At 40.5% G+C, this 26,562-nt stretch overlaps 1 long non-coding RNA gene across 6 annotated transcripts in view; it reads left to right on the top strand.

The window, feature by feature from the left end:
- Nucleotides 1-26,562, top strand: part of LOC128795706 (uncharacterized) — a 53,386-nt gene that overhangs the window by 402 nt on the left and 26,422 nt on the right. For 3 of the 6 annotated variants that reach the window (XR_008433617.1, XR_008433614.1, XR_008433616.1), the window contains exons 1-2: nucleotides 113-232; nucleotides 12,059-12,257. This is a non-coding gene — a long non-coding RNA (uncharacterized LOC128795706). Of the gene's footprint in view, nucleotides 1-112; nucleotides 233-12,058; nucleotides 12,258-26,562 lie in introns of those variants that run through there. The other 3 variants (XR_008433618.1, XR_008433619.1, XR_008433615.1) reach the window with 3 other exon arrangements.

Here is a 26,562-nt window from a genome sequence, read left to right as displayed (position 1 = left end):
GGTGTGTGTCCCCTGCCGCCGCCGGAGCTGTGAGACCCCCGAGGAGCCGGAGCCCCCCGGAGCCGCCATGGGCCCGGCCCTGCCCTCAGCGCTGCCGCTGAGCCCCCTCAGCGCTCCCGCCCGTTCCGGCCCCGAGCCGCGGCGGTGCCCGGGCCCTCAGTGCCCTCAGTGTCCCCGCTGTCCCCGGTCCCGTGTCTGGGAGCAGGACGGAGCAGCCCCTGCGTGTGCCGAGGTACAGAACCGGCCCTGCCCCTCAGCAGCTCCCGAGCGCTCCCCTTGCGCACGGGCAATGGTTCGCTGACGGAACGCGGCGGTTCTGGCTGCAGGGGAAAAGAGCAGGCTGGAGACGGGGAAGGAAAGGATGTCTGTGCCGCTGAGCAGCACAGCGCTGGGCAGATTGCTCTGGATATGCCCCATCTGCTTCTGCCTTGCCCCGCTGCTCCTTCAGCGCCGGCATTTCCCCGCAGGTGGGGAGTGCTGTCCTTGCTCCCCTCACAAACCCAAGGGCTGAATTCCAACCCCAGCCTAGCCCTCAGTTCTTCCCCTGCAGCAGGCACTTCAGGCTATAGATTTGTACGCTTTTAACATTATCCCGTTCCTACAAAATTAATGAAACTTTTGAATTATTCACTGTTCAGTTTTAGAGAACAAGAGTGAGCAAAACTGGGGCTTTACTCTGAGGGAGTTTATGTGGAGTTGAGTTGTGCTTTTCAGGTGCAGAATTTAATGTTCTTTTTAAACAAAAGCGTAGCTAATCTTGGCTTTTTTAGAGCTTGACTGTACCTCTCTGCTTTTTAGAGCTCCTGGTTTGAATTTAGATCACAAATCTTGTGATGGTACAAAACAGCTTCATAAGCTGCAGTGACAGCTCTCAAACCTGAGAAACCAGAAATAATCGAAAATGAAATTCATTTTCCAAACCCTTGTTTTATAGGAATCTCAGTACTCTCAGTCTGCACGAGCCAGATAGTTTGAAAACATGGTGACCCAAACCAAACAAGCAAAAAATCCAAATCAAAACAAACAAAACTCAAACCAAGCAACCAAAAACCAAGCAAGAAAACCCCTCACAAACAACAGCAAAAATTCCTCATATTTTACAGCCTTGTCATCCACAGCACTGTGGTAAGGGTAAGGTATCAGAGAGAGTTCTACATTTTATAACGTAGGAAAATAAATCTTGAGGCATATTTCCCTCTCTTGTATCCTGTGCTGTTTGAACATTAATTGCTAGCAAGCAAAGAAGTCATTATTTCAGCTATATTCTTAGATCTTAATATACCTACTGAAAAGGCATAACAATGCACTAGACATTTTTCATTTTGATGCAGGAAGGCAAATGGACATCTTTTGAAATGCCACACTCCCATAATGTAAAGCAATTTGTTACATTGGAAGGATCCTGTCAGTGTCTGTGAAAGGGCAGTGCTGCAGACCATTTTCTACTGAGGTGATGAGCAGCAAGTTCCAGGGTGTTGCTCTGTCTTACACTGCTGTGAGATGTGGAATCTAACATCAATTAAGTACTTCAGCCTCCTTTTTCATTGCCAGGGCCAGTCTCTGAGAGTCTGAAAGGATGATTCTCTGGATTAAAAAAAAAAAAACCAGCTTAAATTCCATTAAGCTTTTGTAAAACTTTGGATTGCAAATGAGGAGATGATGTTGCAGCCCTGGAAATCTGTTGTATTTCATTTCAGAAACTGTTAAATGAGCGCATTTCAAACATTTTTGAAATGAGATGCAGTTTCTGAGCTCCAGGCTTAGTTATTTCACAAACTCTTTCCTTTCAGTGAAGTCTTAAAGCCAGACAAGCTTGGAGAAGCCTTGAGAATTGAAACTTCTGTGTCAATCCACAGAACTGAAGAATTCAGATATGGCTGTATTTATCAATTTATTTTGCTCTACAGCCACCCTTTGTATTCAGATAGGCATAAAATTCATGTATTGTGCCCATGAGCAGTGACAGGTGCTTCAATACAAGACTGAGGGTACAAATGTAGTATTTCATATAGTGATAAATGTGTGATTTAATCTCAGTTTTGATGGGGTATTCAGGGAAATGGGGTTTTATGATGTATTTTGTTTTTCCCTCTAATAATGAGGCTTAGATTTTTTAATTGAGGAGGCAGGTCTCCTGAAATATTCATGTGTAGATGTGGTGCCCACATTTGTTTCTCAGCATGAATGCAGCAGCATTTTCACTGCTGGTAGCCAAAAGGATTTCCTGACTTCCTGCCTGTCCTGGGGTGCTAAACAGAATGCCAGATCAGAGTCTTTGTGTACGAAAACTCCCAGAGAACAAATCTGAGCTTCAGTTTTCATCTATCTGTCCAGAAAAATAGAAAATCATAGAAAATATGTACATTTCAAGTAGGTGAAGTGTGGGGGAGCTATTCTCGATGGTTTTTCTCCATTTTTTCAGCCATTAATACATCTTCCTTGCCCTAAGAGAATATAATTTCCAGAAATTCATTTCATCTACCTCTCCCTTTAAAAGTTCTTCCCTTCTTCCCTTCTCCTTTGCTCTCCCTTGTGATAAACACAGGTATAGCCACACTCTAAAACAGCCCAGCAAGCAGAGAACAAACTCTTGAGACCAAAACTTGGAAACTGGGGTTTGTAAGTTATGAAAGAATAATAATAGAGTTTCATGATCGTGATGGAGTAACTATTGGGAAAGAGTGATAAAAGAAAAAAAAAGGGCTGAGACATCACCTAGAAAACAAAAAGCTATAATATTTTGGCCTGAAAAGGAGTTTCTGTGTGTAAGAATTAAGATTTGCTGCAGAATTCTTTCAGAACAAGTATTTAGTTTTAATTATCAGGGTGGTATCTTGGTTAATGGCATTCTTTGAATTCTTCAGTGGCTGTGAAATGCTGAGCCCTTATGAAGGAAGAATATAGAGAAAAGGGAGCCACAGGAGATGAGCACGCTTTCCCAATTTCCCAAATTAAATGTTCCAGGCGTACACATTGCTGGTTTTCAGCTTTGAGATGTGCTGTTCATTGAAGGAGCACAATGGGTGTTTATGGAGATGCAGTGGGGCATTCAGGGGTGTAGCCAATCCCCTGGGCTCCTGTGCTGAGCCCTGCTCCTCGTGCCCACTCCTGCTGCTCTGGACGTGCTTCTCATGGCATTGCCTTGGCTACAACTACTTTATGCTTTTGGGAGTTTAACAAAAAAAAATAAGCAGAAGATATTTCTAAGCCTACATAAAAAGTGCTGTGCTTGGAGAGGCAGCAGTGATTCACTTCATATTTTCAGCTAATTTAGCTATTTAACAATTCTTGGCTAACTCCAGTCTTAGTTCGGAGAATGGAGAATATTCAGTGTGAAGCAGAGTCCTGCTAATACAGACTGTAAATACCTTTTGTCTGCTCTTTCTACATAAAATAGCTCTGTAATGTATAACAAGCTCCATGGAGTCAGACTGGGGGTCCATCCAGCTCAAGATTCTGCCTCCAGCAGTGGCCAGAAGTGGCCAAGGGAAGAGCAGAAAGTCAACAGTCTCGTTAGAGATCCCAAAGGAGTCTACATTCAATATGCAAAACAAAACCCCCTCTAATAGCCCTCCATAAAACTGAACCAGCTGCATGCTTAGCTGACTCCAGTTACTGGTAATGCAAATATTGATAGCATTTAAAACTACAGTCTTCTGGTATTAGCAGATTCATCTGATTAAATGAATAATAAATCATCTCGTGTTACTCCTAACAGTAACACATTTAGTATTTGCATATGGTGTGAATGAAAGTTGTCAAAGACATGCAAACTAGAGGCTGAGAAATGAGGTTTCTAAATAAATAGAGATCTTGAAATAGAAGAGGTGACATAGATTTGGTCTTTGCTGAACCCAAACTGCATTTACACATTTCCCTGTTTAGCTCCCCCCACAAAAAACCTTTGGGGAAAACCTTCTCAGACAGTTCATGGAGAACTTCAAATATCACATTTCCTCAGTCCTCAGAACAAAGTTGTATCACTCATGAGATCTACTCCTCATGCTATACACATTGTAAACTGAATAAATAACTCTGTAATCTGTAAGAGATCACAAATGCCACTGTGGTCTTAAAAGGGGTCACGTCTAATCTTTTTTTATTTTCCTAGATAAATACTATATTCTATGGTTTATCATTTTGAGATGGTTCAAAAGTATTTAGTCATAGTGAATTCCAGTGAGAGATAACAGCCTAAATGCTCAAAAATGCCACTCTACCCAACTAGATTTTTATATCCTCCAGTTCTGTTTGTAATTTGGAAGTCTCTGTAATGTGTTCATATTGGAATCTAGTCCTAGGAATAGAGTCTTTAATTTCGACACTTGAAAAATGCCTTGAGCTGTTCTCAGGGAGGAAAACAGAACAAAGGTAAGATTTGGAAATTTCTTTCAATTGATAGCAAGGCTATAAAGAGAAGATAAAAAGAGGGAAATAAGTAAGGATGGACTCTCCAAAGACACTGAATGTGTAGTTAGAGCAGTCCTGAGAAAGGAGCTGTGGTCTCGTGCTGCCAGGTGAATGCATCTCTGCTTTTTCCTTCTCTAAGTAGCAGGCTGCACTAGATCTTTATCAAGGAGACTGAACAGAGTTCTCCAAGAAAGCAGATTCTGTGGATTCTTGAGCTGTGTAACAGGATTCTGATATATTGCCAATCAGCAGCTCATCTAAAACCTGTGTCTAGAGGGAGCCGTGCGTGTTTGCAGTCTCAGCTTGGAGTGGGGTTGGCTGCTGATTCTGTCATTCCTGGCACATTCCAGCAGGTTTAGTGTGCTCTGAAGCAGGAGCACAGGAATAGGCATGAGCCAGTTCAGGTGATGGTCTCTTTTCTTGTGTAATTCACAAAGTTCTTACCAAGGTCGCTGTGGGAAAAGGAGAGATGCAGGGAGAGAAATACATCTTTACTCAGAGCTCAGTAATTAAGACAAAATTTGCAGATTTGATTGTCTAAGTTTTAAGGATGCAGCAGGAAAAATTTGTAGGAGATCAGGACACATGTGGGAGCCCAGAAGGGTCCAGTGACTTTGACATTGCAAAGAAATCTAAAAATTTCAATTTTGCTCCCTTAGTAGATGATTTTTTTTTTCAGTAAGTCACTTTGTGCCTCTGTTTTCTCACATTAGTGTGTTAGTGCTGGGCATCCTTTTCACTGTTTTCTTCTATCACAACAGTTTCCTGGTATTTTTAGTGGATTGTGCTATAATACATACAAAATAAATCAATAGGTGCAGAATCAGACCCAGCCTTTGGGCACCAAAGTGTAAAGTCAGATTGTTTGAACTTCTGGGTGCACATTCTTAGGAATTAGGTTTCAGGATGAATGAAGTTATTCATCTTTCACAGCCTTTGAGACTCTGCTTAGCTATGGAACTTTCCAGTATCCTCTGAGACTAGCAGGCTGCTGTTGATTAAGATGAAGTCATTTTTTTTGTGACTAGAGCATATGTTTTTTTAGTGCATGCTAAATATTGCTATGGTTAAGTTGAAATGAGGAACAGGCATGCTGCACCATATTGTTATTTGCTGTGAAGTGATTTAACAAATGTTTGAACAGCTGTGCTGAGTAGGCCCTGTTGATATAAGTAGTGGAATCATGAGAGCTGCTGTTTTGGTTGTTTACAGTGGAAAAGAATCAATCAAATAATTGTCTGCTGGGGTAAAGGACTCTAGATGAATGTAATAGAAAGTTAAGGTAATTCATGATAAAGTCTGTCAAATCCAGCTTTGCATGTGGTATGTTTTAGCAAAGCTGCACATTTCTGATCTTCCAGAAAAGGTGACAGAGTTTTGGCTACTTCAGCAATCAAGGAAAATTGCCTTGGAAAAGAGTCAGGACAGTTGTTGGTCTTTATAATACTTAACAAAACTCTTTCAGTTCCAGACATGGACAGTCTCTGAACCACATTTCTAGGTGGATAAACAAAGTGACTGTCACACAGGATGATGATTTGTAGCAGAAAGCCAAAGCTTCTGTGGCCAGCACCCCATGCCTCTGCACTACCCTTAGCTTGCCAGTTTTTCAGTAATGAGGTAGTGAAAGAAATATCGTCTCTATACAGTCATGAGAGGTATTAAATGAACAGCTGGCATTCCTGGCATACCACAAACTCACCAAACAGGAAAAGAAAATCAGGGTAGAATATTTTAATGGGTTTTACTCCTAAAAATGGAAACCAGCTATCCAGATCACAAAGACCCCACTTGAACTTTCTGCCTGTGGTCTGACTTCTGATAAGAACTAATTTGTAAGGAAAGATTTGACAGTGGGCAGCCACTGTGACTGTGGGCAGCCTCTCACATGGGAGCTTGGGTTTTCACCTTCCAGCAAAATGCATCAAATGAAGAACCTGAATTTTAGCATGGTGGTAAAATATTGTGGAAGTCTGAACACTAATTTTGGTGCCAGAATGGATCCTCTCTGAGTATCTGATTGCCAGGGCTCAGGTTTGCTGGAAAAGTTTTAGTGGTGGCAAGCACAGTGAATTGTTCAGAGGGCACACTTGTGGCCCGGGAATCTGGAAGTCCTGGAGGGTGTGTAGGGACAGTGGCAATGCAGTGACTCCACCCTTGTCCCTCTAGTATGTTCCACCCCCCTGCTTTCCTTCTTTCAGTGCAGTGTACTGCACTGCCCAGGCCTCTGAGCACTTCCTTGGGCTTTTTATAAAGAAAAACATGTAAGGGAACATAAAAAGGACTTTCTTATACTAAGGGGAAATGGCAAACTGAGATATGCTTACTGCCAGCCTGACCTTACATGAGAGCAATCCTTTCCAGGAGCATTCAGAGTGACTGAGGTGCGTTTATTGCAAGGAATGCTGTGTGACAATAAAACATTCTGTAAAGTTTATATTGCTGCTGCCGTAACTGAGACATTATATTTAAATAAAATAGCACTCCTTTTATGAGTGCACACTGTAATACGAGTTCTCAACAAAAAGGAAGAGTTAAACTGGAATTTATGTTTTCTGAAGGATAAAAGCTGTCAGATTCTGGGCTGATAGCTGCACATAGCTTAGTACTGGAGAATAACCTCAGTCACTGGCTTTGGCTGCAGAAGTGTTGTGCTACAGCTCCATTATGTGCAATGTTCCTTCATAGTTATTCTGCTTTGCAGGGAAGCCCAGCAGAACTTCATTCTTTGAATTAATTGTGTTTATCATGGCAGCTCTGAGAGACATAATCAAGACATCCCCAAGTCTACTGTCATCAAGGCAAGGTCTTGGTGCATCTCAGGGTGGGCTTGAATTCAGCCAGTGAAGAAGCTTGTGCTGCATATCTCCTATCAGTATCCCACTTGGCTAGTTAAAAATGTCTGTGAGCTCTTTTGTTCCTCTTTTTTGTATTCTAAATAAATTCCAAACTGGAAACATATTGGAGATTTGGAAAAATATATATGGAGATTTGACTTCATGGCTTTGACCCTGGTTGAACACACTTTCAATCTGTGTTAAAGATTTCTGTACTTTTAGTTTTGCTAGTACAGCCTTTTCTATTTCATTTTTTTTTTCTTTTCAATTAATACTTGGTCTTCCTAATGAGCCACAAAATTTTTTCACCTAGGCAAGCAGGATAGAAATCAGTAATATCAAGGTAAGTGGTGATGTGCATGTCTTGATGAACATTAATGGTACCAATTTCAGTAACACTTTCACTGTTAGATAAAAGCTGGCCTGAAGATAATGAATCTGCCTTCAGGAAAAGCTAAGACATAATAGACTGGGGAAAGCATTTGTCCTAATTATGGTAATTATGTTAATTTAGGCTTTAAATAATAAGAGGATGGCACTCTATATATTTAATGTTTCAGTTAACTGTGAGCATTAAGGAAAACGAGATATCTTAGAGATCCAGATTCACTCCAGCATTTCATATAAACAATGCTAAGAAGCTTCCTGAGAAAAGCAGCAGTGTGAAGAAATAAGATGTTGCTGGGCTGTTCCATGTCCCTCTCTCACAAACACAGGCCTCAGATCCGCAGGTAGAGCACTGCAGCCTGTTTGGAGTAGCTGAGGACCTGACCCACAAATCCACTGGAGACTTTAACTTCCACTGCTTTGGTTGTCTTAGCTGCTTTCCTATCCAGTGGTGTGATCTGAGACTTACTGTACTGAATCTTCCTGGCAGGATTAGAGCAACCTCAAGGCTATTTCCTTCAAAATCAGTCTATGAAGAGAGCTTTCTTTGCAGTGAAATGTCATCTTTATGAATTCAGAAAGAAGAAAGTCATAATCCCCTGTGACTTTCTATACCCACATGTGCCTCAGTATCCTGGAAATTACTGGTTTTCCTGCTCCATAGTAGTAGTTATATTTGCTTAGCTACTTCTGCATGTTTTCCAAACCTTTGTTATCAAACCAAGCCAAAGAATCTTCACATCCACGTTGTTTTCCCATGCAGGACATGTCCTGTCCTGGTACCATTGGTGCCCATGTTTCCAGTAAGGCTGGGTCAGCTCTTTAGCAGACAGGCAGCAACTTGCATTGCTTTTTCTTGTGTGCAAATGTATTTCATGTTGTTCTTCTCTGGAGACAAATCAGTTTGGGTCAGGCTCTTTTCTTAGTGGAGACAGGAGGAATTACAGTTTGTGCAGGCTCTCAGCTGCCTTTAGGCTGGGTATTTCAACACTCTCAGAGAGCAGCTGCACAGCAAACAGCTGGGACCTGCCTTCAGATCCACCACCAAGAGTGCCTGTGGTGCTCTGGCCTCTCCTAGGCGAGCTGCAGTTCCTGTAATGTGCATGCCCTCACAAAAAAAATCTAGAAAGGGAGTGAAGCTCCAGCAAACGAGGCTCAGATGCAGGATCAGCTGTGGGAAAGCAGGAAGGTTTGTGCAGGGACTGAGCAGCTGCACAGCTTTGATGGTAGCAGAGAAGGCCACTGCTTTAATTCTGTACCTGTCCTGCAACCTTCAGCTACTGCTGTTGCTTGACATCTCTATGCACCAGCTGCTGCCTGATTCCCTGGCATGTTCTTCCCCAGGTGAGCCCTGCAGTTCCCCTCAGAGGGCTTCTCCATCCCAGCCGCTGCTCTCTGTCTGTCTGTCTATCTTAGTCTCTAATCTGGGCTATAAAGCAGGCCCATTTTCCAGGCAGTGTTTACTGAAAACACAGGAGCGTGCCTGGCTCCCTCGGCCATCCCTCCTCCTGCCCTCCCACTCCTGGCAGGCTGTGGAGGTCAGGCTGCTGCAGGACTCTCCTGCTGCCTGTGGGAGATCGTGCAGTGAAATCAGCAGCCCGTGAGCCCATTAACCCTGACAGGTTTGCTGTGGCTTCCTCTGGGGTTAAGGGAGTTCATTATGCTCACAGCCTGTCAAGGTGGTTGACAGTAAAGCAAACAGTGATTGAAATCTTCATTAGAGAGAAAACCGGAGTGCTAAAGTAAAGATTTGGGATAGGAGAACACAGTGAAACATCAAGGCTTTCAGTGAGATCAGTAATTTTAAAATGAATTTTCTAAAGAAGCAGAGAAGAGATAATGAAAAGGGTCAAAAACAATAAGGGATAATTATGAGGTTGGTGTCATTCACAAATGGCACTGGAGAGCTGGTGAGAAGAAACTGGAACTTGCTGTAGGGCTTAAATTAGGAAATACTTGTCTTTAATGAAAAAAAATACATTTGAAATGGTAGCTTCCTTGAATTTAGTGCTGTAGATTAATTCTGACTATGTATTCAGTAGTTATGCTCCTATTTCTGTAGGTATACACTAACTTTTGGGAAGAAGAAACCACCTGGAGCTGCATCTTTGTCCCTGTTTCCTGACAACTGGGACTGTGACAAGATAATTAGGGCCTTTGCTTGAATAAAGTATTTCTAGATTTCTTTGCAGCTTCTTCTGAACTAAGCTACCCATTCATATCCACCTTGAAAAGATTACGTGCCTTATTCTAGGAATGAGAGGAGCTGAATTCTTTGTCTTGCCCTTATTGCATAATTTGAAGAATATTTTTATTTTTTACCTTGGACTTAAAGGCAATAGAAGGAAGTGAGCTGGGTGATTTTTTTCCTTGATAACAGCTAATTTTCTTGCCTGGTGTTGTCACTAAAACTCTACAGGCTGTTGAAACAGTGTTGTAATGGGGCAATACTGAGCCTGTAGGATGCAGACAGAGCATTAATGTTTTAAAAGAGAGACTTTTAGGAGCCTTCCCCACTCTTGTTAAAGCCAGGACACATCCCTGCATGTCAGTGGAAGCAAGATAAGATTTCAAGTCACATCTTGTGTCCTACACATTTTCCGGTGTGTCCGGAAATTTCAGTTATCTCCACTCATGGCTAGAGATCAGGAGAGCAGTTTGAATTTTTAGTCAAATAAGCCAAATAAACCTCTATCTTCTCTAGTTATATATTTATTCAGTAATTAACCCAACTTTCAAGCTCACAAACTAGTTCTTTGTCTCTTTAAATATTTGTCCTAGGGGTTAGGAGCAGTCATCTTCAGGGAAGATGAAGAGACACAAGAGGGGTTGGTCTCTGAGCCAGAATGGCCAGGAGCTCCTCCATGGTCCACATGAATGCCAAGGCTCATTTGCACTGCAGCCCCATCTCATGTCTGCAGTTTTAGCATCCTTGGACACTAGCAGGATATTTTTGCACATGGTTGTGTGTTTGTATTTCCTATCCATTTTCATTTCTGCGTAAAGAACAAGGAGAGAACATCTTTTCCTCTCCTCTCCTCTCCTCTCCTCTCCTCTCCTCTCCTCTCCTCTCCTCTCCTCTCCTCTCCTCTCCTCTCCTCTCCTCTCCTCTCCTCTCCTCTCCTCTCCTCTCCTCTCCTCTCCTCTCCTCTCCTCTCCTCTCTCTCCTTTTCTTTTTTTTTTTTTTGCAGTTTAGGACAAGAAAGAATTCTTGTTCAAAAAATACTCTTAAAAGGAAAATTCTAATTTTCTGTTTTGTTGTAGATGTTAACAAAAGGCTCAGAGAAATCCCAGCTACAGTGAAAGTTGGTATGAAACTCCAGAATGTGGGCCCTTTTAGTAGAGAGTAACTAGAATAATTAAATATGGATGAAAAATTATATCAGAAGAAGTGAGAAGCCTGTTTTTATGTAATTATCTATTTTAAAAAAGAGATATTTCAAAGTAATATTGTGAAAAAATTATCATTTTAAAATGTAATTGCCTACAAAACAAGATCAGTGATCTGGAAAGAAACCAGTTTTACTTAACTAGAAAGTAGTTGCCAAGAGGTTTATTCCATGAATTAAATTTTATGGATTCTGTATTAAAAGCTTCTGCAATGTAGCTGAACAATTTGTTCCTGTCTTCACAGGAGCTATGATAATAAATGCCAAGAGGTTGGATGTGTAGGTTTTTCATCCTCACTAGGGGTCTTCATTAATTAAAATCTTTTGGCAGCCATTCTTTCCTTTCTGTTTGAATTGTTTTTAGTAAAATGAAAGGGTAACATTTCACTTGAAGAATTAAAGAAATTTATTTCACTCTTATTACTGAAATGATCTTAAGCAGAATATTGGGATAAAATTCATTTAACATTCTTGTCAACCTTGATGATGTTTGCTTCTCCTGCTGGTCTTTTCTATTTCCTCTTTCTCTGATTTACAGCATAATGAACTAATAGAGTCAGAACTGCATCTTACTTTAGGCAGAAGAAATAATTGGGCAGGCAAAGCTACAAACTGCCTGACACCTCTGGAAATCAATTAACTCATTAAATGGTCCAGAGTTTGGTATTTTGATTTGTTACAATTGAACATTTGCATGTTATGTCTGTGGAAGCCTTGGGAATGAAAACATATATATTATAAATGATATTATTTGTACCCAATCTAATATTTATGAAATATGGAAAAAGATGTTTTGTAGTTTGGCTTTTTGTTGCATTCAAGTTCAGGGGTATTTATGGATTTCCTGTGCTCTTTAAAGCAGTCACCTTTCACTTCTCACTCCTTCTCATTCAAGTGGAGCAGGAATCACAGGGTTTGCCTGGGCTGGAGGATGATGAAAACACTGCAAGCTGCTGACAGAAATTGAATACAAATTGGGAAATGAAATGTTATGAGGCATTGCAAACATTAAATATTTTGTTGTTTTGTCTTTAGAGATCACTGCATGATATGAAACCTTCCTGACACATGAAGGTCTTTGGAAGCTGAGGTGCCTGAGGGCTGCTGGCTCAGAGCAGGGCTGGCCAAGGGACCTTCTCTGAAATCCCTTCTCCACACAGGAAGAGAAACATTTGCTCATCTGATGGTGCACCTGGAACAAATTTGCATGGTCTGTTGATATTTATTAGTGCAGGTAAGTGAGGAAGAGTTTAAAGATTTTTCATTTCAACTTCTTTGAATTATGCATTAGGGTGAGGATGCTCAGAGCTTTTTGTATATGCATTTTATTGTCCAGTTTGTGTTTTCTCCTGAGATGTTCATTAGTTCAATTTCAAGCTTTCAGATAAGCTCCAAGGAGGGGGAGTGGGTTTATTTTAGAGGAATGAAAAAGACAGAAGAATTTGCTTTATATCTTTGCTGCCCAAAGTGACACTTAAAAGATCCAGCTGTGAAAAATGCAGGTAATAGACTCTCTGCAGTGTTAGGCAGAGGTAAAAGATGAAAGATAAGCCTGCTTGCAACCAGAACCCTATTTCAGCTGCTTCTCAAGTGTGTTGCAATCAAGTCTACAAAGACATTTCATCATATCACTGATAAAGATTGTGCTGTATTGAACTGATCTGCAAACATGCAAACAGACTAAACTTGTGTGTGCATTGTGCCTATGTGTGCATCTGGATTTATGGTTAAATGGAAGGACAGCTTTCCAAGAGCTTTGTAGTAAAGTAAGAGAAGTTCAGTGCTCATTAACTGCTTTCCAGTTGTTCTTTTATTTTGGCTCTGTTTAGCATTTTTAGTGCATGGAAGTTCTAACTCAGCAGTACAGCTGTGTCATGACAGAGTAGCAAAGAGCATTTCCAGCTTTAAGGGCTAAGGCTTTATAAAGGTAAGGGGATAAAAGGAGTTTACAGCAACTGTGCTTGACTTCCTTTTCACTGTCACTACCTTCTGGAAGCTGTTTTGTTCTGGCTGCTGATTAACTTCTTCAGTGGTTATTTGTAAGTCAGCAATCAAGGATTGTTTCTGAAGCTGAAAACAATTATCAATAATATAGGACTGGAACATTTGAACAGCAGCTCCCATCTCTAAGAGCACACATTTAATCCTCCTCAATGTTTTTAACATTAGAAACATGGTGACCTTCCACAGTTTTGTTCATATTACCTTGGATGTAAATCTCCTTCCTAAACTGTGTGGATGTGTTTTAACAATGTTTCTCTTTGGTAGGACAGACTAGAGTTTCACAGGAGAGAAAAGTAAGATCATAAGGAAACAGGATACAGCAGGGCAATAAATGAGTGGTTTGCCAAGAAAATATACATAAAGTTTTAGAGCCTGAAAATAGCACATTCTACTTTTTCCCTCCCTGAGACCCTTGTGAAGGATCCTATTCATGATGCCATTTAGTCTGTGACTGTTGGTGATGTCTGTGCCATAATCACCAAGAAGAACCAAGAGGTTGGGCTAGTTTTAATTAAATATGTGTGGCAGGTAACGAAGTATAGGATAATTGGGATGCTGTTTGTCAGGCAGAGGTGGGTAAATCTGACAACGCCCAACTAAGCTTTGTATAGGAATGTAAATCCTGTTGTCTGCATGGGATGGTGATGTGATTTGTGGAAAAAGGAACCCTGGTACAGAAGGAACATCTGGGTGGTGCCTTTATCGTGAGCTCAGGAGGGATTGGATTTTCCAGCCTCTTGTAAGGGTCCCGACTCTGTCTTCAGTCCTGGCACCAAATTCAACTACTAGGTCTTTATTCAAAAGTATTAGTGGAACAAATAATATCTAAGTTCTCCTCTTGAAGTCAGATCTGAGATGTTAAATATGTCTGTCAGAACCTTCCTGGAAGAATGGAAATTTACAGTAAATGCAGCACTGAAAGCAGAAGTATTATTCTCTATTATAGTTCTGCACAGCTCAGCAGATAAAGCAGATACTTTGTGCAAGCCTGGCAGCAGAGATAGACTGTCTCAGAGGCATTTTATTAATTTTTCAAGAGTATAAATCAAGACAATTTCATGTTGAATAAAGAATTAAATACTTTTTGCTCTCATTTCCGGACTCTCAGTAATCATTAAGGAGACAGTAAAAGGACTGCAAGGGAATTAGCTTTTTGACCCAGTATTCACCAACAGTAGATTCTGCTAACAGTGGGAATAGACTTAATGAGAAGTTTGCAAGTGAAAGATTTATATACTTTCATTACAGGCAGATTTTGTGAGATTTTTAACTTTGTGGCCTGAATGGAAGCTTTGAGGCAATTACTAAGAAAATAGTAAGAGCCTTGGGAAAAAGGAGATGTGATTAACTTTCAGGTCCTGGTCCTGAGATTCTGCTGAATGGCACATGGTCTTGCACCTCCATGCATTTCACAGGATCCCTTCTCATCCTGTGAGGTCAGTGGAGAGGAGATAAGCAGCAGCCATTCAGAGTTGAAACAGGAGGCAAATGGAAATGTAGGTTATCATATATATTCAACATATTCATAGTTCCTCAATTCCAGACTACTGGGTCTTCAGAGCACACATTTGCTGTACAGTAGTTGGATTTGTCACCTTGCTGCAGGTGCCAGCAGGAAATAATCTGTTTAGCTTGATCCCTGATCTGTCTTTGTGTGGGAAAAATAGGCAAGGGAAGGTAAAAAGGGGATAATACTCTGCTGCTGTTCTGCAGCGTGCCTCTGGCAGGGGCATAATCCCAAGGGTCAAAAGCTGAGAACATCAAGCAACTTTAAGCTAACAAAATAAATGCTTGGCAGTCCTCCATCAGGAGCCAGATGCCTCAAGATTTAACACATGAATGTGCCTTCTCTGCATAATCTTGTCCCATCCACCAATGAGTGAAAATGTCCCATTCTGGAAAAAAATTCTCTGTTCTGCTTCAGCAGGGGCTTCTCCTTGTCCTGGCTAGTGGGAGGAATAACAGGGTTTATTTGCTTGAACAGGTGCCCATGGAGCCATCCCATGCCCCATATGTTACCTCAGGGTTGATCATGTTTCTATGGGACTATTTCTGTGAGAATTATGGCAAGGCCAGGCATGTGCCACTTAAAAATGGATAAATTGATCTTCAATAAAGGATTATTTTTTTTTTAATCTACTACAGTAATACTGGTCTGCAAAGGTAAAATATATTCTGTTGAAGAATTTTCAGTCCGCTTCACTGAAATTCCAAGCTGTGTCCATTTTACAAGACCTGCCTTATATTGGTGTTTTCTTTATCAGGATACTCTGTTAACATTGCCAACATGGGCTCAGTAAGGTAATAGGAAATACATTTCATTCAAATGAAAAAAGCTATGAAATCCAAAGGTAAGCTTTATAAAGGCCATAGTGCCACTGAGTCCTGGGAAGATGGCTGCATCTGCTTGACCTGATGGGAAATGGGAAATGTAGGAGTTTCTCCTAAGACTTAGCACAGTGCATTGGCCTTCCTGAATTTGAAGGATACTCTAAGATAAAATGCAGGAAACAACAGGAACTGAATCAAGGACTTGACTAAATCACTTTGACCAACATTCCTCTTTCATGTTAGAGCAAAACAATGTTGCAGCCTGACTTATAATAAATTGCTGCTTAATAAAGCCAGAAGTAAGTCATCTCTTTTCAGCTAATTCCTGTTCAGCTTCCCCAGCTATAAACCCTTATTAAAGAAGCTTTAGCAGCTGTACTGTTCTCTGAGGCATGAAAAATCTTGATTAAAGCCGCTATACTGGAGTCAATGAAGCTTAAACCTTGATATACTGGGACACAGGGAGGGCCCAAGCCAGCTTTATGCTCCCCAGTGTCCCGTTGGCCAATCCACGGAGGACTGCTTGTTTTTGAGTCTGCAAAGCAGCTTGCCAGACCTCCTGCCTGTCAGATAAGCATCATGTTATCTGTGCCTATCTGCAAGGTTAAGAGCAGCCAGCAGAAAGCCGCGGTCACCAAAGAAAAGATATTTAAGCAACTTGGGGGCTGAGCTTCTGGCATTCCTGCTTTTGACAAAGAGGAGGTTTTGGGGGGAAAGATCATGGATTTTACACTTCAGGTGTTTGGTTTGAGGAGTACAATTGAGCTGGTAGTGCAGTTTTTTTAATAGCTCTGAGGAAAGCTGTGCCTCACACTGTTATTTAAATCACCACGCAACTGTAACTTCATTAACAGTGTTAATGCAAGGTGATTAGTGATTCATACAAGTCAACTGTTGATAAGTTAGGTTCTGCTCTGAATAATGTCATGTGACTGCAAGGAATGAAACCTAGCAGAACTGGAATGCTGGCTACAGATACAATGGTACTGCAGTCACAGGATTAACACTCAATCCATGAGTTTTGATTACTGTATTTTTAATATTAATATTTTTTCAGTTTCTGGCTATGATGTAAATGACTTTGAATTAGATCTGAAAAGCACAGAAACAGCTTTATGTAGAAATTGATTTTTGGTTTTGTTCAGTTTTGTTTTTCAGTCCTTGCAACAAATGAAATATATTTAATTAGCTTTACATTTGTTTTCATTTTGTATTTGCCCCAGAGAGTATTATAAAATATACTCCCCCAGGTAATGAACTGCTGAAATATTCTGATGAAAAGTATATAAAAGACATTTTGATTTCTTAATTGGTAAATGAAAAAAATTCTTGTAAAGATTTAAAAGCTCCAGAAACATCGAGATTATACTGCAAGAGATTTCATCTGTAAACTAAGCCTGGAACCTCCAACTCATCAGTTGCTATTGCAAAATATCTTAGCAAGAAAAGAAGGCATAGTAGCTGGACCAAGGCCACCTGAACAAAACACTGATTGGGAGATTGCTGCTATAGAATCAAGAATCATGTAAAAACATTTTTTATGATTAATGAAAATTGGTTAACGAGTAACTGGCAAAGAACAGATCGCACCTCTCTAGCTGGTTATTTAGGTGTCATTTGCTTTAGTGATATCACAGAGCTATTGTGTTCTATTTGGATAACCTTGTCTGATACATTAAAAATCACTGTTTTTACAAGATTGTTTCTTTTTGAGTTAAAGCAGAAAGGCTGAGTCATTGCTCTTAACCCATCTGTACATAGGCAGCCTCTGAAGTCCATGCCAGCATCCATGTTTGGGGAAAGGCTCAGGAAAAGTGAGAATGTATGGTTCTCTGGGGGCAAATGGCAGAAATTCAGGCCTGTGCACAAACAAGAACTCTGATCTATGTTCTAATTGCAAATTGAGAGATGCTTCAATTTGTTTTCTTGGGGTTATGGTATAGGATGTTCAAGGCACTATTGCTTTTAAATGTCACTCAGAAGTTGGGTGTTGCTGCTGAGGCAACATCGAAGAGTGATATTACAGAAGTAAAGACTGAGGATAAATACTGTTGGCTAGAATGGATTTCTTTGTTCCCTGTGTGTAAAATGTATCTTCTTTGCTCACAAGGCTCACAAATGTGTCATGGTAGGTCATTAAATACATCACAGATCATCTTATTTTCCTTTTTCCATTTCATCTTCTTTCTTTGTAGTCTGCTGTTTCTTCTCTGTCAATAGTTTGTATCTATTTAGGTGAGAAAAACAGGTTATTGCTTCAAAAAATGTTATTCTTAATCCTTTCCCACTAGTATAGCTGAGCTTTTTAGCTAACAATTTAGGCAAATAATAACAGATTTTTTGGTGATCTGATTGGAAGGAATTTCTTTAGAACAGTAAACCATGTACAGCTTGGTTTCTGTGGGAAATGAGGCAAAATAAGTTAAAAAATTGTTAAGGAATTGGTTTCTAGCTATTCTAACTATTTTCTTGTGCTAGAGACCACAGGAACTAAAAAGAAAGAACCAGTATTGTGTCAATATCAGTCTGGAATATTTTCTTTGCAGTCACACAAATCATAAAACATTCATGTCAAAAGGAGAAATAAAATAATTCTTATTCTAAGGGCTTCAACTGCTACTGTCTTTCATATTATAAATACAGTTCATAATAAACTTACACCTTTAGGGTGAACCTGCAGGACAGAGGAAATCTAAAAGATAACTTGAAGAATAATGAACTTGGAGATTGCACACAAATTCAGGGAAACACCAAGCTGGATTAGTCTAGTTCTTCCTAGGAAGCAGCAGTTTCATGCTGAAAAAAGCAGTGTCTTCTGGAGAGATATAGACCAAGCACATAATTAACAAGCACTGCATTTTCCATCTGTCAGGAACTCTACTGCCAAGGTGTCTAAACTGAGGAACTGAAATTTGTGCCTGCTGCAGGTGCTGTAGGAACTGCAATGCTCCCGCTGGCACTGCTCTGTCCTGTGCTGCTCTGGGACAGCCCACTGCCCTTTTGCAGACCAGGATATTCTCTGCTAGTGTACTCAAGTGGGCAAAGACAAATTGTGAATAAGTGTGAATAAAACTGCTCCCAAGTAGGCCAGAGTAAAACTAATATACCTGTTATAATTATAATTTGCATTGAATTCATCCCAGAGGCTAATGAAGACGTGCAATTAAATTATTTCTCCTAGGACTGACTTAAGGGGGGAATTTGAAAGCAAGGTTTAGAGGGGCAAAAAAAGAAGTTATATCTAATTCAAGACACTAAAATATTCTGTATTATAGAGATTTTTGTGGTACTTTGTTGTTTGTAGTCTAGTATGTGCAAACCCCCCAGCAAGGACTGCCTTTCCCCTCTTTTGTTATGCTCAACCTTTAACAATAATTGTCCATAATTCTGCAGCACAATTGATTTGGTCACTAGGCAGGTACATCCTTCTGTGTAAGCTGGAGTGTAAATAATAGAAATAAGAGGATGATTACAGTCATCATCGATGTCTCCACTGCATTTAATCGACCTCAGGGATTTTTTTCCATTGCAGGAAATAAAGTAACTATATGTGAATAGTAGGTTATTTGATCAGTGAAGTGTTTTTTAAATGGCCTGTACTTGATTACTCTGTCAGCCTTGGATTGGTGCCTCCACAGGTGCATGAACTGCATTTCTCTGATTTACTCTTCATGCTTGAAAACCTGATCAAAGCCTTGAATGTGGGGATATGACAGTACAAGTGTTGTGATGATCATCTGCAATAATGCAGCTTTGCTGTAGAGGATAGATGATTTATTAACGCTGGATTAAGACCCATTACCTCACTGAAACAGTGCCATCCTCCCTTCCAGAGACGTCCCCACAAGCAGAGTGCCATGTGCTGAATGGCACAAATTAGTAGTGCAATGAAACTAAATTTCTGGAGCTTTCAGGTCCAGTATTGAGCTGTAAGCAGTTTCTCTCAGGGCAGTGTGTGCAGGGTAGTTTATTCTCAAGGGAGAAAGTTGCCTCAAGAGAACCATTAGTAACAAAACCCATAAACTATGGGTGAGGAGACGAAAAGACCTGTTTGAGGGCCAATTCTGTCTCTGGTAGGCTCTGCTCTTAGACCCCTCTCATGTTACCCTACAACAAGATGAAAAGTCACTGTGCTAGAGGGTATGAAGGGTATTTGTGGCACGAGGAACTCCCTGGTACCTTACAGGCACTCAGCAGACACTATTAGTGCTGGAGGCAGCTGTAAATGACAGGAATCAGTCCTATTAAACTGATATTGCTCTTTCACTGTTCTGGGAAAATGAGCAGCTGCACCGGGATTGCATTCTTATTTCTCAAAAGCATCCAAGCACCAGGCTTCTTGCCACAACTGGAATTCTGAATCAGGAGCCACATGGATGTTTTCAGATCTTAATTGACTCCACAGCAGGCATCCAGCTTAGAGCAGAAATCCACCACTGCAAAGAAACCAAATGCTTTAGGGGATCCTACATTATGTACAGGGTTAACAGGGAAGCAGGAGGCCTTATTTATGTGGAGTACAGGAATTGCCAAAGCTGAAGAAATATTGTTTTCTTTCAATGATTAATATGCTCGGTACAAGTGTAGCATTTGCTGCCAGCTTTTATTAACAAATCAATGGAAAACAAACCCGTGTGGTAGGGAGTGTGTCTGGGAACAGCTTAAACAGGACTGAGCTGCTTTAGATTTCAGCTGTTTTCTTTAGCACAGCAGTGTAGAGCACTTTCTTGTTTATAGGATAAACACAGGGGATTGAAGTGATCTGTGTAGCACACAGGAGAGGTTGCCAACCCATAACATTCTGCAGAATGCAAAAATTTCATAGCTGCTCCCTTGGGAGTCATAGGCTACAATCTTCTTGCATGTTGGTTTCAGTGTAAATAGCAGTTAAATCATCAGGACAGACAAACTGCCAGGAAAACTTTGAATAAAGTATTAGTTCACTTTCCTTCTTTCATAACACAGGTTCAGCAGACTCAGAGCTCAGCCAGCTATTGGTTCAGTGACATTTCACACCAAATGAATATAAGTAATGCATAAAATTAAGGCTGTAAATGTGTGCTTTTTTAGGTCATTCACAACAAAGAAGACTGAAATACAATAGATAACTTTATTTTTAACTTTATTTTCACTTCAGAGTGGTCACACAAAGAGATCTCAGTCTGGACATGAGTTTGATCTGTGACAAGAACTTCACTGAATCAGCCTCAGGATGTGCAATGATTGGAGTATTGCTTTCAGCATTTCCAGTTGCTTGAGGCTTTTTCTATTTTTTATGTAGAAGTTAGATTATTTTTTAAAAATGAGCAGAGACTATTCTAAGCACTAATGTGGCTGTCCTTCAGACACATTGAAGCATAGCAATCTTCAGAGCCATCTGTTTGAATATTTGCAAAATTATTCATTCATGGTGAAAATACCTCACAAAGTGGCAAAAATATTTCGGGAGTAAAAACAATAGATATAAACCCATCAAAATATTTAGGAGTAAAAGCAATAGATACAAAACCTAAGGGAGATAGGGCAGCCATCCCTGCAGGTTACAGATTTAGGGCAAGGATGGCTTTGGGAATCTAAGATACTTGTTCTAAAGCCAAGTACTCTAATCTGAATGACAGAACTGAGAAATATGCTGTACATTCAACTGTATCTGTGAGCTGTGCTGAAACCAGGGAAACCTTCCCCATAAATGTTAGATAGGAGACCAGTCCATGTGCCCTGCTGTTCCCATAAAATCAGCCTCTCCCAATTGTCTTCTCTGCAAAGTACAAAATCCCTCCAAACAGAAGAGAATAAGATAGATTCCAGCAGCTTAGAATAAAATAAACATAGATTTCACAAAGGCTAAGGTAACATGCATCAAAAAATGTTTATATAGATCAAATAGATGGAATTAGATTTACAGTTTTCCTGCACAGGATTTTGGTGTTTAATACAGACTTGGTGCTCATGTAGCTGACATGGTCATGCCCTGAAGAGAACTTTTTATTTCGGAGAACAGAACCTGGTCTTCAGTCACAACATACTGTAACTATCTTCACCATACAAATGTGGTTATTTGCTAATGATCACTATGTATGTAATTGCATCACACTTTTCAGTCTTGTGTTCCCCCTATAGTGATTATGTTCTCTGTGTCTCGTGTGAGTCATCAGACTCCTCAGGTACATCCAGAGTGTGCTGTGCAGATTGATGCACTCAGCAGGTGTGGCAAAGGACAGGGCAGTTCAAGTAAAAGGAAATTGAAATGTATTTTCAAAGAGAATGTACAAATAGCTTAGTGTTTGATTTCCAGGGTGGTGATTAATCACAAACTGTGAGATAAGAACATACAGGACAAATAACAGTGATAGCCGTTTGATGTATCATGAAGTAGATTCACCTCTGGTTTGAGCTTGCTTTTGGTGGTATGAACTAGAAAGCAGGGAGTCTGGCAGGCAAAAGGCTGATTTCCCTCTCTGTGGTGAATTCTGGGGGCTGGAAAGCAGCACTAAGAGGACACTGACCTCATGGGCTGGGATTTTCTGGCAGTCTGTGAGGACTCCTAGCAGATAAGATGGTGAAAATTAAAATACGGCCTGTCCACACAATCTCACAGCTCATGCCCATGCTGCCTTAAGTTTTAGCTTTCATATTTTTCAGATTCTGTACTGCATTAGTATATAACTCTGAACTTCATATGAAGTGTTAGCAAGTTCTTCTCACAGTTCAGTCACACAAAACATTCCTTTTCCAGCCCAAGAACCAAGGACACCATTGCAGCTTCAGGCCCAAAAAGTGCAAACAGAGAATTGAGGAGAGCAGTCTGGGAGGATGTGACTTCATAACCTGGAGCTGTAATTGGACAATTAACCCCAAAATGTAAATGGACCAAAACTTATAAAAGCATGAAAACTCGTGACCTGTTGTCCGTCTTGGGTCCATCTTGGGTGTAGCCTTGGCCGGGCTCTTGCACTGCCCAAGGTGCAGCCTTTGAAGGCCTTTTTAATAAATGCCTACTTTATTCCTTTAACACTGTCCAGCCTCTGTTCTGGGCAGCCTCTCAAGGCATCACCCATGCTCAAGTTGACCCTACTCATTTCCTTGTACTTGCTTGTGCTAGAAAGTTCATCTTGGCCTCCATATACATTCTGAGTTCAAAGATGGAGTGACTGTATTTAAGCCCTGAACTCAGCTACCAGCAGTGTGATCTGCAGAGTCTGGAGGTGCAGTGTGTCATCAGAATGTGTCCAGCTTATACTTGAGCTAGGTGAAGGAGCAAAAGAAATTTGGAGCTTTTACCTCTTTCCCTTGTATTTATAAAATCATTGTATGCTTTGGTACAACTTGCAGTTCCAGCTAAAAGCTGTAAAAGTTGCTGTGTTCCAGATCATAAATTGGGGTGAGATGGCTGTGCTGTGTGATGAGGCTTGCACAATACCCATGCAGCCTGACTTAAGGCTTTGCTATTAATTCCTCACTTTCATGAACACAAAATTAACTTCCTGTTCTTTTTACTTCTCTGAAGAACACATCCTGTTGCACGACACAAGCAGGACTCTTTTTCTAGACAGAATAAAATTCCTCGAGGTTTAACTCAGTGAAGTAAGATCATCTCTGACATGGTTGTGCATTCCCCATTACCCAGTGCCTCACACCACTGGAAAATGAAATTAGTCCTGGCCTGAATGTTCCTGCTGTTATCTAACTCCCACTGTACTTCATGTCAATTATTAACATCAGTGATGATAGAAATCTTAACACATGTTAAGAAACAGGACTCCTACAGAATTTTTGTTAATCTGTATTATTTTGCCCTATGATCTTTCTTTCAGAGCCTACTAAAAGAAAGAGCCTACTTTTCAGAGCCCACTTTTCTCCATCTCCTTTTCCAATGTGCTCTCCCAGTTTGAGTGTTTTGGAGTGTTCCTTTCAGTATTTGGAGGACAGAATGCAAAAACCAATTATTATCACTGTCACACTCCAGCCTGAGATCTATTTCATCATATAGAGGCCTTCTGTTTGATTTAATTCTATCTAATAATAATACCAAGAAGACTTTAACAGAAGTCAGTAGGCACTACTAAACTACTTAGCTGAGCTCTCAGATCAGAATATCTATATATACATATAGATATATATATATAAATAAATAAAGGAAGTCATATCTGCCTTAAGTGTAGAAAACTTTTTTTTGCTGTTTTTGCTGGTTTACTTACTTAATGTTTTTCAGTGAAGATCCTTTGATTTTTTTCTCAAGGTAATAAATAATGCAGTGTAAAACCTGCTAGCTGCCAGGAAAGGGAAGAGTCCAGTCATGTAGAACTTGGGGCTGGGAGCAGGAGGGGGCAGATGGATGTAGAGTCCAGGACGGAAGCATGAACACAAGGGGCTGGTTTGACTTTGCCCTACTTCCAGTGCAGGTTTGGGGCAGCACCTACTGAGGAGAAGGAGCTTTGTGTTCTGCAGCTGGGAAGGCTGAGCATGTCTCCAGTCAGGAAACAGTAACCTCACTACACCACGTGTGTTGGGGATGGAGGGAAAGATGACTGAGCTGTATCTTTCTGCCATTTCTTTCCAGAGGACACAGTTTTAAGCTTTGTCACCTGGAACATGGCAAAACAAAAAAATGGTTACATGCTGAATCTGACTCAGGAGGAGTCTGGGGAGTGAGAGAAGTGTAGGACCAAGCTCGCGGTGGGCAGCTTCTCAACAGGATAAATGATGACAGTGCCTGATACTGAGTAATGCCACCCTCATGCTCTTTCACTACCATAATCTAACTGCACATAGGCAAATGGCACAATATTTACATTGTATCTGAATAATGCTGTGTACATGGGACAATGAAACACAGCGATCAGCTTTAAAAAAAGAGCCTTTTCCAGCTGAAATTTCCCCACCTGCATGGAGTCATATCAGAAGAGCAGTTCTAGTGTTGCAGGTCTGAGTTAGGGATTTTTTCTGAAGAGTCACAGTCTGTCACTTTTCCTCTTTTCCTTTCTCAACTAGATAAAAAAGCTGTGATAACTAATCCATAGATGGGAGTGTGCTCATCCTTCCCTGCAAGGAAACTGTTCTCTGAATCAAAATCTGAGAGGAGCCAGCTAAATGTCAACAAGGCTGTAGGTTGCATCTGCACATTACCAGAAGCAGGAGCATTAAACAATACCAGAATGAATCAGTGATCCAGGCATATAGAAGGGCTACCTATAAATTCCTGAAACTTATGTAATTGCAGAGCCCACTTGTGTAGGTCAGTCATGAAAATATTGTTCCTTTTTTAAGTCAGGTGTCTTTTATCTTTTTTTCAGCTCTAAAGTGATTCATTCTGAAAGCTTTTTAGTATTCACTTTATTTCTCATCAAATCACTCATTAAATGTGTAGAAACCTTCTAAAATTAAGAGTATCTAATTGAATTACTATTTGAAATGCAGAAGTCTTACAACAGCTTCCCCCAATAAACTTTAAGAAAGCAGGACAAATTCCTACTTAGTGAAGAAGCAGTGCTAGATTCTGAGAGATGAAATGAGCCTGCAAACAGTTTGGTGAACAAGGAACAGGAGTAAGGAACTCGTTATTGCATTTTCCTTTGTGCTGTGTTAGCTGCTGCACCACATGCACGAGATAGAATGTCTTTCACCTTGAGTCCTTGCTCAAATTCTGTGTTTTCTTGAGCTCTCTGTGTGTCAAGATAGCTGGAATTGGTATCCAGCCTCACTGAGCTCCTAGGCCAAGGACTGGATGAAATGTTCCCTGTTTAGGATGCTGTGCAATGCCAGATAGTGTGGATGTTGTGTTGTTTCACATGGTGTCATTTCATGTTCTCAGGGAGAGGGAAAATTGATTGCTAGATGTGAGCACAAGACCAAAGAGTGTGGAGTCAGCTCCTGATGCAGGATGCAGCTCACCCACAGGAGCAGGGCACTGCTCTCTGGGAGGGGTTTAGCACTTGCCCAGCTCCTACCGAGCCAGCACTGCAGGGGTTTGGTGCCATCTCACTGTCCCCCATCAGGGGTGGCTTGGTCAGTCCATAGATAATTCCCTGCAGGGTCAAAACACACCAGGCTGAGCACAAATAAGCTGGGAAGATTTGATACATTTGGGATGGATATCATGTAGAAGATCCTGACCCTATGAAAAATGTTGCAGATTATTCCATTGTGCAATCACTGGGCACTTGACTGATGACAGGAGTAGTCCTTTGTGTTTCAGGTCAAATGCTTTCTCAGAAACAAACCCAAAAATAACAACAAAAAAACAATGCAGAAAATCAAGAAGAAAAGAATTTTTATTTTGCAATGTACTACATTTGGGTGGTAGAAGGGTGTTAAGTAGCAGTAGTTGTAGAAGTGCTGTTAGAAATTTTCTCCTTAGTACACAGGATTTATGATGAAATTAATCACACCAATTTAAGGAATAATTCAACTAAGCATTTTTCTGGAATGAGAGAAGTTTTGTTTTGGAAAATTCAATTGGGTAAAGAACTTCTTGTAATAAATGATGTGCTATGGGTTATGCAGTGATATATGAGTATCAAAGTACTTAGCTGACCTTGGACATTACTGAGGGAATTACAGCAGAGACACTACTTTAGTGAGCTGCAAAGTATCCAGTTAAGAGATATGGTATTATGTTTCCATATAGTTTTTTCGCTGTGGTACCAGTTAGATAGTAACATGGTGGATATTATCACCACTCTAAAATGAGGTATGGGAGATACAATCTTGTTTGTCTTGGCCTGCTGCAGAGTGATGGTAGAATCTGAGCCTGTACCTGCAGCTAACTCCCAAGCTTGTTCCTTCTCCAAGCTTTCCAAGTACATGCTACCATTGCCATCCCTAAGTCAGCAGTGCTCGAAAAAGCACATGTGGTGACATGATGAATTTCCAATAGAAGTACTTGAAGAATACTTGAAGAAATGTTAAGGACAGTGGCAGGGACTGTTCGCCTGGAATGCAGTTATTATCTTTGCTCAGGCAAGATTTACATGGGAACAGGCAGAGAGAATTTTTACTAAAATGGTCAAGGAATTGGAAGATTTTTTCATAGTATGAAAGACAGAAACACATTTAATTAAACAAAGCAGAAGCAGTGTAAGGGCTAATTGATAATGTTGACACAAGAATCAGAACTTAATAATTTGTGAAGACTAGATCTGCACTGGAATTTTTATATAAAGTGAGGGGAAAAAAGCCTTCTGTGATGAAATACTTTTTTGGAA

This window comes from Vidua chalybeata, chromosome 15 (genome assembly GCF_026979565.1).
Source record: "Vidua chalybeata isolate OUT-0048 chromosome 15, bVidCha1 merged haplotype, whole genome shotgun sequence".
Taxonomy (NCBI): Eukaryota; Metazoa; Chordata; class Aves; order Passeriformes; family Viduidae; genus Vidua; species Vidua chalybeata.
This window is presented reverse-complemented; position numbering and strand designations above follow the sequence as displayed.